Source organism: Ictidomys tridecemlineatus, unplaced genomic scaffold (assembly GCF_052094955.1).
Source record: "Ictidomys tridecemlineatus isolate mIctTri1 unplaced genomic scaffold, mIctTri1.hap1 Scaffold_150, whole genome shotgun sequence".
NCBI classification, from domain to species: domain Eukaryota; kingdom Metazoa; phylum Chordata; class Mammalia; order Rodentia; family Sciuridae; genus Ictidomys; species Ictidomys tridecemlineatus.
In genome coordinates, this window is record NW_027521325.1 from 121,729 (window position 1) to 134,761 (window position 13,033).

Consider the following 13,033-nt stretch of genomic DNA (forward strand, 5'->3'; position numbering starts at 1 on the left):
CTGCTCCTCTGTCCTTGTTCAGGTATCATGCAGCCTACTGGATGCACTCTGGAGGTGATGCAATATTGAGGACTCTATATGACAGCATGGGAGACGCCAAGGCCAGTGTACACTCTCTTTTCTGATCAGATTTATCAAGGCTTAATTCTGGTTCATTCCCCTCCATGCTGACCTCAGCGGAACAAGGCCCCCTTCAGCCACTCCCTGAAAGCTACCTCCCATGAGGAGCCAAGTCTCAGTAGCCAGAGCCTTGCTGTCTTTGCCTTGGCTCCCAAGGGGTCCATTCAGCTCTCCAGAGTCTAAGGCAACACTAAAAGCAAATTGCATATCCCCAAATCTATTCCAGAAAGGGAAAGGGAAAGAAGAGAATGAACCCAATTCCAAGAACTCTGCTATTGGTCTCCTAGATCACCCCCCTTGCATTTCTCCTACTGGGGGCTCCAACTTTCTATTCTCAAACTTGTGATTCCTAGGATAACGGATCACCGATGGAGCATGAGCGGGTGAGTCCTCCCTTGTCTCAGGGCCAGGCACAGTTCCACCCTCTCCAGAGCCCTTCATTCCCAGAAGGACCCCTTACCCACTTCATCCCCTGAATGGCGTGGTGCTGCCCAACTTGGACCATCCTCGAGGAGGGAGGGTAGTGGGCTGGTAGGATTATGGCAGACAAGCCCACCACATTTAGGCTCTCTACTCTACTTGGCCTATTAAGATTGTGCCCTCATCTTTCTGAAGCCTTCAGGGCCCAGAAAAATCATCCTACAGGACACCTAAAGTTACCAAAAGCGACTGTTCTTCGCAGCATTTCTCTTTTTGCTAGGAACTCACTTGCTTCTGGGAACTGTCCCTTCTCCTGCCCATCCTTATACCATAGAACCTGCCCCAATTCTCTTCCTTGTGACTGTAACCAATGGTCATCTGACTAGAAACCAGTCAGAGCTGTCATGAGGGATTTTGTGGTGAGATAAGGTAGTCCATCCCCAAATAGACAGAACTGAGGGTGTGGGATCTCAGGTGCTCTGGGCAGACCAGCCAAAAAAATGTCACTGGTAGTTTTGAAAAAAAATTAAATAAATAAAAGAGACATAAAGAGAATCCAGAGGCAGAGGTCAGGGAGAGGACTGGTTTCGGCATGGTAATCTAACTCCCAATTCTAGATTATTCTTGGCAGGCCTATTGGGTCCTTCAATTCTATGAGACATTCAATCACCAACCCTAGAACTCCTTATTTTCCTCTCTTAAGGGCTACCCAGAGTTGGTTCCTGTTCTTTGCAACTGAAAGGGACCTGGATAATCACATCCTGTGTTCCAGGGCTAACTCTGAAAGGTCCTGCCTTCCCTGTTCACCATGGCTTCTGTGGCCTTCCTCTCCCCTGCCAAACCTCACTCACCTCCCTGGCCTCCCCTTCTGCCTGGCTCTTATAATTATGAGATCTGACCACTCACTTCTGCCTCTGGCCATTTAGTTCCAATCTCCTGACTTCTCCATTTCTTGTAGTACTTCAACAAATAGCAATTCTGCTAAATACACCACGTTGACAGGCCCCCTTGACCTCTTCTCTTCCTTAATGGTGTCTGTAGGCAGGACCCCAGGGACCCATCTGCCACCAGGGACAGATTCTGACTCTGCTTTCCTTTGGATACATTTAGCCTTAACCTTTCCGGCCTCATCAGGCTCTCAGAGGTCCCCACTCCCTGCCATTCTGCTGAGGCAATTATATGCAATCATCATCCCCTGGATCCTGGGCACTCACTCACCAGGACCTCAACTCACAAGGGCAGGCAGACAGGCAGCAGAGATCACAGCTCATTCTGCAGGTTAGACAACTGCAGGCACTGAAGTTGGGGTGGGGGAGAAGACACGGCCTCTGTCCCTGCACCTAGCACCTACAGTCTCTCCCATTGAGGAGCCCTGCTGGGAGATGAGAGATGCCCACAGCATTTCAGAAGAGAAGCCACACTGAGCATTCTAATCTCAGCCGGCCTGAACACTTTCCTCTCAAATTTGGCCAAAAGCCTGAGAATTCACATCTTGCTACAGAAATCAGCCACGGGGGCTTGAAATCCCAAGCTCTGAATTATAACTCAGTGTTATAATTATAAATAAACTCTCGCCCAAATTTCAGTTTTATGTCAACAGCTAAATTATCCTTTCTTTTGTAACGGGGTTTATTATGCTCAGATTCTTGAAGGGAAATGAAATGATTCATGAGATCCAGGCTCCAGTGATGGACTTCGGCACCAAGGGTGCTCTTGGGAAGAAGAGTGGTTCTCACACCATTCTTCAACTGCTGGCCAGAAGTGCCTACCGCACAGTGGAGTCCACTTCCTTAGAGCTGTCTCCTCCTGTCCACCTCTGCTCTGTGACAACAACAGTTCTCCTACTCCCCCTGGGAGCCACAGAAAAGTGGCTAAGAAAACTGCAAAGACTCAGGCACATCAGGCAGCACTCAGTCCACAGAAGAATGGATCCCACAGGTGTTTAGGAGGTCAAAGGGAGCCTTCTGCCAATGTCCCAGTGAGAGCGCATACATGGCACTGTGTGGTTGGCAATTTGCTGTACATCCTCTCCCTCCCACCTCCTCTCTCTTTCTTTCTGCCTTTCCTTCCCTCCCCCCAACCCAGTACTAGAAATTGAACTCCACAGGGGTATTCTACCAATGAACTACATCCTAAGCCCTTTTTATTTTTTGTTGTTTGAATTTTGAGGTAGGATCTCACTAGGTTTCTAATGCTGGCCTCAAACTTGCCATCCTCCTGCCTCAGACTCCCAGGGCACACGGATATGACAGGCACAGACCAAGTACCTCTCACTGAAGGATAGTCTCAAATGACAGAACAATAATCTGATTTCCATTTCACAGTGGGCTTGTGCCTAAACAGGGACAATGGCTTGCCTTGAGGACCTCTGCTGGGATGTAGCAGAACCCAGACTTGAGCTCATATCTTCTCATTTTATTTGTGATGTTTTATCCATATTATCATGCCTCGAAGTATTTAGCAACTATTGTTTTAATTTAAAGCAGAGGATGAAAACCTTTTCTGTGAAGGACCAGAGAGTAAGTATTTTAGATCCTGTAAGCCATGCAATCTCTGTCACAAATACACAACATGTAAAATGAAAGCAGACATAGAAATTATGAATACAGAATGTGGCTGAGTACCAATAAAACTTTATTGACAAAAACAAGTGATGAACTTGATTTGGTCTGCATTGAAGTAGCCTTCACATTTTTCTTCTTTTCTGACTGCTCTCCTTTTAGCCCATCTTCTCCTGGTATATTTGGATTTTACATATTTATGACATTTAACATATGACTGAGGATATTGACATCCACTATCCACTGTTATTTTTTTTTTCTGGAAATATGGCTGTGCTCACACTCTGCAGTCCCCACAGGCATAAACAGAGCAACTTACAAATAGAAATATATATAGAAATAAGCCTGAACTTGGTAACTTTAAACTTCTTCTTGGACCCTAAAGAGTTACCACCCAGTGTAACATAATCTATGAAGGTCTTGCACTCCAAAATCTTCATTGTTTGCCTCTAAAGCTTGAGCCCTTAATATCTGGGGTGGATGCTATATACCGTCTCTTTTATTATGCTGCTCCCATCTTTTCATGAAAAGTGCTATGGTTCCAGTGACTCATAAAATGGAGAAAAGACTCCACAGGAATGAGGATTTACAGTCACTTAGCCCTACCACTAGCCTCCTCACATATGGCTGCTTTATCCTGTTTACTTAATCACTGTTATTCTACTATATTTCAGTAAAACTATCATATATATATATATATATATATATATATATATATAGCCATTTTTATGATCTCAAAAGCAAAACATCAATCATATAAAGTTTCAGGAATGTACAGGATTATGAAGAATAGAATCATAATCACACTTCTCTTATAAAACAATAAACATTATTTTAATGTCATTATGTTTATGTTATTCTACTATATTTCAGTAAAACTATCATATATATATATATATATAATTAACTTGAATGCATGTTTTAAGATATATCTTAAAACATGCATTCAAGTTAATTACAAAGACTTCTAATCTCAGAATTACATTGAATTGCGAGTTATTTGCATTGGAAATAATTTTAAGGACTGTATTTTCTTGGTAGTAGCACTGTATGAACAAGCAATAAAACATCTTGATAGTCTCAGTAATCCATCCACTCTGTGAAATTGTCTATTAACTAAGAGTTCACTTCTTATGGGATAGCTAATTCTATCTTTACACATTACTGAGCAATACAAATACCCTTATTTATTTTACACTAAAATTTTACAGTTGGTTAGTGCTAACTAATGGGATTAGGTCTATTTACTCTCTTCAACAATTCTGTATTAATTTGAAGATTATAATCACACTCTATTTAATTTTCTACATCTAAGCAAAGCCTTCTTGTATTATTTTTACATCTTGATGTCAAAGCCCCACAAAATCTTATATATAAAGTACTTTTCCACTTTTATACAGATTTGCATCATTTTTAAAAACATTTTTGAGTTTTGGGGTAAAAATGAAATAGAACATTTACCTTCTACCACAATCACCCCTCACCATGCAAATCCAACAACAGTAGGAACATACAAAATATAATCTGTCATTATTCTTCAAGGCACTCAGCTTTAACCATGTTTTTACTCCACAAAAATATATTACTTCCAATAAATTCTGTGATTTCATATATATATTTCCATTTTTTATGACTTTAAGAGCAAAACATCTATCATATAAATTTTCAGGAATGTACAGGATTATAAAGAATAAAATCATAATCACACTTCTCTTATGAAAAAAAACATTATTTTAATGTCATTTTGTTTATGCCTGTTTTTAAAATTTGTTTTAATACACTCATATACATTTCAATATAGTTAACATTATGCTATTTTTCTAGGTTTTTAGTTTAAAAATATTTTCAATGAATACACAATCCATACTATAGACATGCTCTAATTTACTGAAACAATCTCTTATTGTCAAAACAATTTCTTATTTGCCATACTACCCAAAGCACTATACAGATTCTATGCAACTCCAATTAAAATTCCAATGTCATTCCTTATAGAAATAGAAAAGGTAATCATGAAATTCATCTGAGAAACATGAGAGACCCAGAATAGATAGAACAATCCTTAGTAAGAAGAGTAAAGTAGGAGAAACCACCATATCAGACTTAATCTGTCTTACAAAGCTATAGTAATGCAAACAGCATGGTATTGGCACCAAAAATAGACATGTAGACAATGGTACAGAATAGAAAACACAGAGACAAACCCAGATAAATTTAGTTATCTCATACTAGACAAAGGCACCAAAAACAAACAGTGGAGAAAAGATAATCTCTTCAACAATAGTGCTGGAAACCCATATGCAGCAAAATAAAAATATTCTTGGACATTTTCTTAATGTTTACAAATGTCCCTTATATTGATGTGATGAACTCAGTAGTAAATCATGCTTAAATTTGCTCGCTTCATGAATTAATTTCTTTTGTGCATGCTGGCTTAAAAGGATGGATGTTTTAAAGTTCTTATCTGTAATCCTAGTGGCTCAGGAGGCTGAGGTAAGATGTTCATAAGTTCAAAGCCAGCTTCAGCAATTTAGGAAGACCCTGTCTCTAAATAAAATATAAAAAGGGCTGGGGATGTGATTTATCTATCTATCTATCTATCTATCTATCTATCTATCTATCTATCTATCTATCTATATAGATATCTATCTATCTATCTATCTATATAGATAGATATATATCTATCTATCTATATCTATATCTATATCTATATCTATCTATCTATCTATCTATCTATCTATCTATCTATATATATATATATATATATATATATATTTGTGGAAAACTGAATCTGAATGTCAAATATATTACAGTTTTTCTCCTTATTACTTTTACTTTTTTATGACCATGTATTTGTTTTGTATATAAATATGTTACCTTTAGCATTAAAACACAAAACTTTATGGTGAAGCTTTACTTGCATGTATACTTTTAAATAGGCTTCCTAATATGCATTTCTTATAATATAGATATAATTTATTGTGAGTGATGCTGAGGGTAAAACACAACTCTAACTGGCACAGAGCTACTTGAAACTTTCCACAGGAGAAGCAGACTATCTTATAGACACTGACATTAGTGTGGGATCAAATGCTCCTTTCCTTCACCAATCAAAGAAATTTGCATTTATGTGAATTATTGTCACTTTATAAAAAATATAAGATTGGAGAATAACTCTTTATTTGTCAACATCTGAATATTTCCAGGTATAAGTGTTTAAAGCCTTGGGTATCACTGACTGCTCCAGATGCCCGAATTTGTATATATGTAAAAACATAAATAGGCACATACAATCAAGCTATATTAATAAATGCCAAATAATTCATAAAAGCAATTACAAATAATAGTTTATAAAAGATGCACATTATGCAATTTGAGTTCTTCTCAGTTGTACTCATGAACAAAAACCACTATTTTTTCTTTGCTTGTCTTTCAGTGCTTCCTTCCCCAAAAGGAAGCTATTAAAATGTATTGATTTGTGTAAAATCATCAGCTATGATTGAATCATGCAATGCTGATACTACCCAAAAGTGGCAGCTGGGAGGCTTCTGGTTAGATAAAGAAAAAATAAAAATTATATGTACTACTGTCACCAAAACATCATTTATCTAATGTCATAGAGGAAATTTGGAGTTTTACTTTATTGATGATAGGGTACTTTCTTCATCTTATAATACTTTAATTCATTCTAATTATAGTAAGCAGTATTAGTTTCATAACAATAAAAATTCTCTATATTTTTCACAGATTGCTTTAGAATATATAAATGATTGCACCGGCTACAGATTGACATTATGCTTTCATGTTCTAAAAAAAAAAAAAAGAAATATGGCAAACAGAAGTTGACTAGAAACATCCAAATTGCATTAATACCAATATCAAGTAAGTTTCTTTGATTTGATTGTAAATAAGATAAATTTGTCAAAAATTAATAGGTCATTGAGAAATAAGTTAACTTCACAGATTTTATAGATTACAAAAATACAGAATTATACCTTTTTTTATAGCTAAACATTTGTATTTAAATTCATTTATTTGTCTTATTTTCATGAAAGAAGTCAACTTATTTCAGGTTCGCTAATAATTCCAAGGCTAGAAGGAACCAGTTCCCAGTTGTCCTATTTTGGGATTGAAATCTTAAGCTTTGTAAAAAAAGCAGGCCTGACTTCTTCTTTATGCATCTTCTAGACACAATATGATGTCACAGTCACTGCCAATTCACCTTTCAGGCCTTTAATGTTTGATCAGCAAGCTATCCAAAAAACTCTGCATCAGAAATCCTTGGGAGGAATCACTTGAGCAGTGAAGGCACAGAAGTTCAGGTTGTGAAGATGCTGGTGCTAATGAAGCAGAGATTTATTGTATTTTAAGTTACAGTTGCACTAGCATAACTCTGATGTATATTAATCCTAATACCTGTTTTAATCATTTTCTACTATGGTTGAGTAAAGTGTCGGGGTTGAGATGTATTGTCTTGTTTTGTTTGAAGTTCCACATCTCTAACCTTGGTCACAATACAAGGTTAATTTCAATGTTTTTAACATATTTTCATAGTGGTATTGATATTATTTCATTCCATTTGAGCCAGATAAGTTACATGGAGCAGACCTTCCCAACTGTTGTACCCATGCATAATAGGTCACAGGCCTGTGAGATAATGATATCCTCTGTTCTCTGTTGAGGCCTGGGGGAAATGAGAACTCCCATAACTATCAACAGCCAGGAGAAGCCTTAACAATTTATTCTAACTTGCCACAAATGTTATTTTGAAGTGCTATATTATGAGAAAAGCCAGAAAGCAAAGCTATCAAGTACAGAAAAGGTTTGTCTCAATTTGCAATGAATACAGATTGGCATATATTTCCTAGGTATCTCTTAAAGATGAAGTGAATAGTTGCCATTTGAAAGATATGCCCTTAGGCTGAAAATATTTTAAAATTATGAGGATTACTATAGTATGTGATTTGCCTTGATAAAATAAATAAAGAGCTTAAGGTAGTTATAATGATATTAAAATAAATTCTGACTGAAACTTCCAATAAAACAATATCACAAATAACACACACACACACACACACACACACACACACACACACACACACACACACACGTGCACAAGTGCATACACATTTCCATACAGAGCTGATCTGACTCAGTTCCAAACTGAATATTTCATTCCTGAATGAATCCAAGGCCTTTCTCTTTTCTATTTAGTAAATTGCTAGGAGTTTTTTCAAATTTATTATTTTTCACATTTTTTTTTAACCAGGATTAACAATTGACTCTATTTTTCATGCCTTTTGTTCATGTAGAAACAGTTTTTATCACTGAATAGGTTATTGAATATCTTCTGGCTACTATACAGATATGATGAGTAGTAAGTCTCTATATTAAAATTATTGATTTCTGCATATTATTCTGGTGCGGTGAAATTCAAAACTATGCTTCAACAAATGAAATGTGTCAGGTTCTTCAGACATGCTAAAAATTCAAATGTTAAATTTTCCAATGTAAAACATCTTCTCTAAATATACTTTATCTAAATGTAATAATTTTCTTTACAAACAGGTGAAATAAGAAATACTATCTTTATTATTACCTGGAGATTCAACCATTGAATCAATGGGAAAAGCTGTATTTATAGAAAAAATTTAGAAATTGTTTATTACATTTACTATCGAATCCACTAATGGGATAATCATGGAGTTAAACAAAAGAATATTCCATATGCCAACCTATTTATCTCCTGACAAATCTCTACTCACTCTCTAACCTTCTCTGTGAGCAGACTTGTTTTTTTGTGCAAAATAAGAGGTCCAATTACCTCTTATTTTGTTATATCTTTTCTCCGACAGGAGGTGGTACCCTGATTCAACCACTGGGCTGTTTGGAGCCACATTCCCTATTGCTTTAGGCACAACACAAAAGGCAGTTTTAACTAATCTTATTATTTATAATCTATATAATCTTATAATCTATGTGGGTTACATTGACATCACTAAGAAATGTCAACCTCCTTCTTTCATAAATGTGGATAAATAAGTGCCAAAGTGTTTCCCATTATGGTTTACAGGATGCAGGTTTCAATATACTACTCATCATCAGAATAGTATTAATTTATACCTTAGTAGTGGATGTTAAGTAAGATGTCACGCATAAATCAAATTTTAATAATTAGTTTTTTCCCTTAGTTTTTGATTTGAGAATAGATTTATTATCTTATTTATGTTTAATTGTCAATAGCTCTTTGCTGTTTAGGGGTTCTCCACCATCATGTATACTGCCAGCCTACCAAGCTAAAGTATTAATGATTTGCCAAATATTGTTGTGCTTAAAACCAATCAAAAACTTCTTAAAATTATGTCTTACCCTCAGAAAAGAAAAACCCTGTTTTATAAATGTAGCATTCTTTTTCAGTTACTTTAATAAACAAGACACAGGATCACATGTGTGTTCAAAGGCAGAGTTCCTCACCCCTAATAGTAAAAAGAGATACTATCCAATATTTAGTTAACAAATTAGAAAATAATAAAGCATTAATAAAAATGGCTGGTTTTTAAAATAACTTCTAATGTATGTATTACTATGCTAATTTCCCAAATAAGATAAGAGGCTTAAGATAACCCCAAGTGACTCAATCATAGCATACCCCAAGCTGAAATCTGGGTATATTTTGATGCAAAGCTTATAGTCCTTTTTTCATACCATGTTTAGTCAATTACCTACTTTGTATAATTTTTGGAGCCAAAAGAAAATCTATCTTGCAGAGGCTCCTGTGTCATTTGTGAAAGTTTCCGAAAACACAACTCCATCCTCCTTTTTCTGTCCCTGCTGCTCATCACAAAATGAATGAGGGTTTTTGCCAAACAGATTGTGTTGCTGGCAGGACTAAAAGCATGAAGAGTTCTTTGCCTTGAAAAAGATCACTGATTCTTACGAATTAAATGCATTTTGATACGTTCTCCTTACCCATCATCTCAGTGCCTTACAGCCATTACATCTTTTTTTTCTTGTTACAGTTAGCGCAGAGATGGACCAGTCCTTCATGTCACATACTGAAATGAGTCAGTGTTGACTGATCCAGTTCATCCACATTCCAGGCAGGGATCCCAAAACTACTACTATTAATCTGAAAGTGTTTTTCAAATAAATGTCATTGAAGCAGGAGAAAAGGACTCCACGAAGAGAAGCAGCTTCCCCCTCCTTTCCTTTCTTAATTTTGGATATACAGTACTTAATTAAGATCCATTATGTCCTAGTCATTTTGCTGAGTGCTAAGGGTCATGAGTAGAGTGCAAAGAAGAATGAAGAAAGGTCAGAGCCAGAGTAGAGAAAGGGATGTGCAAGTCAGAATCAGACGTTATTTTCAGTTCCTACACCTGTCTTGAAATACAGTAACATTGGGTATAGGGCTTCAACATATGACTTATGGGTAACACAACCCAGTCCATAATAATGCCCATTGACCAACAGCAATAACATGCAATAGAGAGAAGTTAAAGTCAAATACCATAGGTATACTAGTTAGTCAGAGGTTCAAATCCAAAGCCTGCCACTTCCCAATTGTGTTAACATTGGTGAGTTTTCTTAACCTTAGTGCTTCCTTCCTTTGTGGATGTAACAAGGACAATAAGTATCCTTTCTCCTATGGCTATCATCAAGTATTTTATATCTAATTAGAATATAAATTTAAATGAGAAGCTACTATTAGTTGTAGATAAATAGTTTCAAAGATGTTGTTACTCTTCTTTCTATGGTAGGCATAGTATTTTAGGGATTGTGAGAATCAAAAGTAAGAGAAAAGACAGGAAATTAAATGCTTACACTATTTTTTCTTAATGAATTTATTTTATATAAATATAGTTGTGAGGCTAGGCTTACACAGAGAAAGATGCTTTAGATTTCAGAAATGTGTAGCTTAATTCATTCTTTAAAACAAATCTTTACTGAGCATTTATTATGTGTCAGAAATTGTGCCAGGCATTTTGGAAACAGCAGTGAGCAGAAATCACTATTCTTGGGGAATTTATATTCTAGAATTGAAATGTCACCTCCACTTCCGGAATTGGGCAAAATAAGGTCCATCAAATAAGGAAAATAAATTAATTAAAATAAATTTACAACATAATACAAGTTGACATTAAATTGTGATCATGTGGTCAAAAGATAGATAGGCATAATACTAGCTCTGGGGCTGTAGGACTGGCTTCCACAAGTGCCACCCCATCCCTGAAATACAGGTTTGAGACCTTGCCATCCCTCACCATAGCCCAAGCAGACTTTCCGCCCCTCCCTGCACCGCTGCGCATGTGGTGCAGGAGGAAGCGCTGGCCTTAGGGTCCCTCAGGGCTGCGCTGCCACCTCCAGCCTCTGACGTCCTGCGCCAGGTGCACAGCCAGCGTGCATAGGCGCGTGGGTTTTGAAGCCACATAGCATACCCTGTAGCCAAGAGCAGACAGGGAGCCCAACCTGCAGGTCCCAGATCCTGCTGTCGTGGTCCCTGGAGTGCAAGTGACTCTGGCTTCACATGGTGTCTGCAAGCTCATGTCACCTGTTTGATAGCCTCCCACCAAATCAGAGGGCAGCGCTCGCCAGGAGCCCCAAGTGTCACCGGCTCCCCTGCAGATTAGAACTCGCCTCTCATAGTTCCTCCCTTCATTCCATTTAAAGCTCCCACTGGCTTTAAGAAAAAGTTAAGTGTGAGCTCAGTTTCTTCAGCGCTTTCTTCCACTGCAAGATGGTAAGTGAGGAACTGGCGTTTGCTAGTCCTCTGGCAAAACCTGGGGCTCTGAAAGCTAACAAACTTTGCACTGAGAATTTATTCCATTTTTGGAGCAAGCTTTCTTTGCTATCTACCAATTAAAATAGATCCTCTCCTGTCTTCTTTTTATTATCATCTGTCTTCTCTCTCTTCCTCCCTTCCTTTCCCTCTGCCTTTCTCCCTGTTATTTTTATTCTTCATATTTCCCCAAAATTTCACCTATTCACCTTCACTTACTCTTCATTCTTCCTCTTATTCCAGATTATGCACATATTTGCAAACACTTGGAGTTGAACTACTGTAAGAGTATTTGGGGTTTGTTTTCTTCTCAGGTGTCAATTGCCTAATAGTTTAACTTGGATTCGAATAATAACCTCAAGGAAGGAGTCTGCAAACATGCTTTTAAAATGAAAACAAGAAAACTAGCTCTTGATAAACTTTTGGCTTAACTTCTTTGATCTGCACTCCCCAAGCTGCATTTGCTTCTGAACTGTGTATTTTTTTTTTCTTTTCTAAGACTTAACTCACTGGGAACATTAACAAAGTGTGGCTTAATTGACTCATTTTCCTCTCTTCTGTTTATGTTATGACCAAGAAAGTACTCAAGCCAACAAAAGATTCGTAGCAGTCAAACAGAGTTTATCTAAACCTAGGCTCTGCTGGAATAAATGGCTTTTACCTGATTAAACATTGACAAATAATTAGGAATGGACTGTTGTACAAATTAACCTAGGAAGGCTGCATACTTATCCTTGTTTGGAGATTTGAAAAGAGTGTATGTTTGAGGTTTGAGAAGTGGCAGGCAGGAAGGTACTCCCTGGATCAGAACACAGTGAGAACACACGTCAGGCAGTTAGTGGTGGCAGGATAACGTTGCAAGGACATTGAGCCCTAGTGATGGAGATATCTAGAGCTTGCAGTCTTTGCTTATTTCTCTCAGCTTTTAGATGTTTACTTGGAGTGATGTTACGTTCCTCTGACTGGAGCTGGGGCAAAGTTTATTTAATTACCTACAAGGAACAAAGTTTATTTAATTATCTATAGAACAGAGATAGAGAGAACATATGCACTTATGTCTATATATGCATATGTCTATATGTATGTATATTATACAAGTATGTATATGTATGCACATAACTATATGTATGTGTATGTATATATATATGCATAT